Source organism: Solanum dulcamara, chromosome 8 (genome assembly GCF_947179165.1).
Source record: "Solanum dulcamara chromosome 8, daSolDulc1.2, whole genome shotgun sequence".
Taxonomy (NCBI): Eukaryota; Viridiplantae; Streptophyta; class Magnoliopsida; order Solanales; family Solanaceae; genus Solanum; species Solanum dulcamara.
The window spans coordinates 27482255-27487415 of NC_077244.1; the positions used below are offsets into that span (position 1 = coordinate 27482255).

A 5161-nucleotide genomic window follows, 5' to 3' on the forward strand; every position below is an offset into this window, starting at 1 on the left:
GGATCTCAGTTGAAGCCACTTCCCCCCTTTAGGGTGTACCCATGTCACTATCTGTTGTGTTCTACCTTACGCCCTTGTTTCCAATTTTCCAATACGTATGATTATTTTCCAACACATTCGGTATACTGTACCATATCTATGCCTTTCTTTATATCTTCCATACCTTTGGTTGCATAGGTACGACAACTTAACACAATCATGAAGTGCTAATCCAGTCTAATTATGGGTACTCGAGTCACGTAGCAATTTATTCGAAGCCACTTTCCATTTATTTTGATAAACTACTAGCTAGGGCTTATAGTCGTTTCTAATTCTCAAATAGGCAGTACTTATCTTCCAACGCTCGGTGTCCCAAACTTTGTCATAGTCCTAGCCTTATCCCAGTGGGTATCACTTGCCCCCTTTAATGAATTCACAATACGCTAGTTCTTTTACAAAGCTACATCCCCTATCTCAAAGGGTCTTATCATTTTTCACGGTGGAGTTACGTATCCACAATACTTCTTTATATCAATAATGCCATGCATGGCCAACGTGTATATATACATGCATATCATCTCATATCACAGCCACACAGTGCTTCCCAAGGGGTCATCCATCCAAATATTACTCTTGCCCAAGCACACTTAACTTCGGAGTTCTGATGGGATCCGGTACGTTAGTGCTGGTATGATCGCACCTTCCCCAGTGGGGAGCATATCTATCGAAGAAGACGATGACCTCTATGAGTTCTTAGTCATGTCATTTGGTTTGACCAATCCCTCCACGGCGTTCATGGACTTGATGAATAGGGCATTCAAATAATATTTGAACATATTTTTAATTGTGTTTATTGATGATATTTTGGTTTACTCTCAAAATGAGGAGTACACTAATCACTTAAGGATTGTGTTGCAAACTCTAAGGGACAAGTAACTATTTGCCAAGTTCAATAAGTGTGAGTTTTAGTTATGGGATAAGTAACTATTTGCCAAGTTCAATAAGTGTGAGTTTTAGTTATGGGACATGGCTTTTCTTTGTCACATTATGTCCGGTGAAGGGATTATGATTGATCCTAAGAAAAGTGAGGCGGTTAGAATTAGCCTAGACCATTGTCCCCTTCGGATATTAGAAGTTTCTTGGGCATGGACGGATATTATAGAAGATTTGTAGAAGGTTTTTCATCGATCTCGTCTCCTTGAGTAAATTGACTCAAAAGAAAGTGAAGTTCCAATGGTAAGAATCTTGTGAGAAGAGTTTCTAAGAGTTGAAAGATCGTCTTACCACCACTCTTATTTTTACCTTACCATAAGGATACAATGGTTTTATTGTGTATTGTGATGCCTCAAGGGTTCATCTTGGTTGTGTTCTGATGCAACATGATATGCCGATAGCCTATGCTTCTAGGAAACTTAAGGAGGATGAGAAGAATTATCCTATTTATGAATTGGAGCTAGTGATGGTTGTGTTCGCTTTGAAGATTTGGAGACAGTATCTTTATCATACCATGTGGATGTGTTTATCAACCATAAGGGTTTACAATATGTGTTTAAGTAGAAGGAGTTGGAACATAGGCAAAAGGAGATTGCTTGAATTGTTGAAGGACTATGAAATGAGTGTATTGTATCATCCAAATAAGGTTAATGTGTTTTTCGAAGCACTAAGTAGATTGTCCATGAATAGTATTGCACATGCTGAGGAAGACAAGAAAGAATTAGTTAAACATGTGCATAATTTGGCTCGATTAGGTGTCTGGTTGGTTGATTCCAATTATGGAGGTATCCTTTCCAAAATGGTTTAGAATTATCTCTTGTAGTGGATGTCAAGGCTAAGCAATAAAGTGATCTATTGTTAGTTGAATTAAAGAAGTTGGTTGCCGAAAGATCCATTGAGGCTTTCTCCCAAGGGGGAGATGGTTTACTTCTCTACCGAGACCAGTTGTGTGTGACTAATGTTGATAGTTTAAGAGACTTGATATTGAATAAGGCCCATAGTTCTCGGTAATCAATTCATGTGTGTCCAAATTTACAACAAGTTAAAGTTGAGCATCAAAAGTTGGGAGGTTTAGCTCAAGGCATTGAAATTCCTATTTGGAAGTGGGAAGATGTGAATATCGACTTTGTAATGGGTTTGCCTCGTACTAAGAAACAATATGATTCCATTAGGGTTGTTGTGGATCGAATGACCTAGTTGGCTTATTTTCTACCGATTAAGACTTTTTATAGTTCCGAAGACTATGCTCAGTTGTATGTTCATGAATTGGTAATACTTAATCGTGTTCCCTTGTTAATTATATAGGATCAAGGTACTCAATTGACTTCGCACTTTTGGAAGTCATTTCAAAAGGATCTTGATATGAAAGTCAAGTTAAGTACTGCTTTCCATTCTCAAACCGATGGTCAAGATGAAAGAACGATCCAAACGTTAGAGAATATGTTGAGAGCATGTATGATTGATTTTAAAGGAATTTGGGATTAGCATTTACTGTTGATTGAGTTTGCCTACAACAATAGTTATCATACTAGCAATTAAATGGCTCCTTTCAAAGTATTATATTGGAAAAGATGTAGGTCCCCAATGGTATGGTTTAAAGTAGATGAAATGGCCTTAATTGGTCCAAGTTTTGTAATAGATGCCATGGAAAAGGTAAGACTCATAAGATAGAAGACAACGCAAAGTCATCCAAAAGTCCTATTTGGATATTAGGAAAATAGAAATTGAGTTTGAGGTAGATGAATGGGTTTATTTAAAGGTTTCCCCCATGAAGGGTATAATGCCTTTTTGTAAGAAAGGGAAATTGAATCCTACATATTTTGGACCTTAAAAAATCTTGAGATGTGTTGGCAAGGTAGCATATGAGTTGGACTTGCCGTTTGAGTTAGATATGGTTCACTCGGTGTTTCTAGTATATATGTCGAGGAAATTTATAAGTGATCTGAATTTAATTATACCCTTGGTAGATGTGAGTGTTGAAGAGAATTTGACTTATGAGGGGGTTCCAGTGGAAATATTAGAACAATTAGTGAAGAATCTAAGAAACAAAGAGATCGTGTCTATTAAAGTGTTATGGAGAAATCAACAAGTAGAGAGTGCTACTTAGGAAGCGGAGGCATATATGATGAAATGATACCCGTACCTCTTTCCCTCTACTCAAGCCTAAGGTAGCAAGTACTTCTTATTCAAGTTGATTGAAGTCCTACGTATTTAGTTCCTCCTATGTCATTCATATGCATGCATGTTCATGAAAGTCAATTTTAAGTCATGATTTATGTTAATTTGAAAATTTCATATTCTATGCATTATAAGGTGTCATTATATTGATGTTGGGTTATAGTCCTCTATCTGTGTCTTTCCTATGCTAGTTGAATCTCATTCGAGGATGAATCTTCCCAAGTGAGAGATATTTTAAGACCCTGGAAGTTGGAAACAAAACAGAATCTATGGAAAATTTTGACTGTCCCAAAGTTTACGAGTTGGTCTATGACTCATAGGGACCTTTACGAGTCATAAAGATGAGTCGTGGGCGTGAGTTCAGGGCTAGAAATTTGACAAAGGCTGGATCAAGGTTGAGGAGTCACTTGACGACTCGTAAAGACAAGTTATGGTGAGACTTTAAAGACCCTTAAACTTGCAGGGTTTTAGGCCTACAAAATATGTCAAGTTGATAACTTGTAACCCTTTTGACGAGTTATAGACACAACTCATAAGAAAAGATCAGAAATCCTAAAATCAAGGTCTTCTTAGAACCTATAGGATGATTGAAAATGACAACTTGTAAGGAATGTTATGAGTTGTAACAACAAATTGTAAGGAAACATCAGAGGCCTTAAAATCAGACTTTTTTCATGCCTGGTACGACTTAAGTCTATGAGTCATAGACTTGAGGAAGAGTCATAGAACTCAACTCATAGGACTAAATTGAGTTTTAATGAAAGGTAATGTTGTCTTTTTCCAAAGATTGGTTCAATATATCTAGACAATATTATGGATAAGTTCAAGCCTATAACTACCCAGCTCTTTGAAGTTCCCTCTATTCTAAATCACTCTTCAAATTCCTCTAAGGCAAGATGATAAATTCTCTCAAGGTTCCTCTCCAAATTCCAACCTAGGTTTCAATTTCATCAAGGTTCTACTTCAAGTTTTAGTAGATTTCTCCAAGGTATATGGGGATTGATCCATGGGTTCCTTTCACCAATGGATTCCCAAGGTTTTCTCAAAGTTTTCTTCAATTTTCAATTGTCTATTAATCCTAGTTTTGATAAATTGCATTGGGCTATTTAAATTTCATTTTTAGATGTTATAAATGATTATTATAAACGTATTTCTATATGAATTGCATGATTTCAAGTTGAATTATGAATTCCCATGCATTAAGCTATTTAAATCATGATTTGTAGTTCAAAGATTAGATTATAGAATTTTGATTATGAAGTTCTTTGATTTCCAAAGAAAAGCTTTTAGGATTAAAGTTAAGATTCATGATTTAATGATGAAAGTTATGATAATGATCAATTTATGATCTAACAAAGTTATTATGGTGTGATAAGTAATATTCTCACAGAAATCATGTTTATATGGTGATAAGAAAAATTCTCACTGATGTTATGGATTCCTATGAATCACTAAAGTTGATAAGCTACTCTATGATTATTTTCATAATGAAGTTAATGATGATGATTTCAATGTTTTAATGAATATCGTTGGGATATTGACTAAGCACCAAGAGGAATTATAGGTGGAGTTCGGTCCAGTAACGTAGTTAGTTACCCGGGGAATCCTACTAGCAACCTAAAGTCCCAAACTATATTGTGCACACTGGTTGGGTTTATGTCCTATGCAGTGGATCTACATATAGCTATTGGGCTTAAAGTTGTTCTCATGGAGTCTACCTTAGAAAGTAGCCTCTATCTTCTAGATGTAGAAGTTACATCGAATTCCATATTATAGCTCGCACATTCTTAAGATTTCAGTTAAAGGTCTTATCCACATTCAATTAATAAGAAAAGATGAAAGGTTCACTATGAAGTTTATGAGGCTTGACCATAGTTTACATGATATTTCAAATTCTTTAAGTTAATTCATGTTCATTATGTTGGTCATGCATCTTATGTGATATTTTTCACATTCATTTACTTGTTCATGTATATCTCACATAGTTAGTACCTTCTATGTACTAATGCAT

General features: G+C 35.6%; 1 pseudogene; it reads right to left on the reverse strand.

Annotated features, from left to right (window-relative positions):
• Positions 1-560: 560 nt before the first annotated feature.
• Positions 561-681, reverse strand: LOC129901826 (5S ribosomal RNA; annotated as a pseudogene).
• Between the last annotated feature and the right edge of the window lie 4480 nt (positions 682-5161).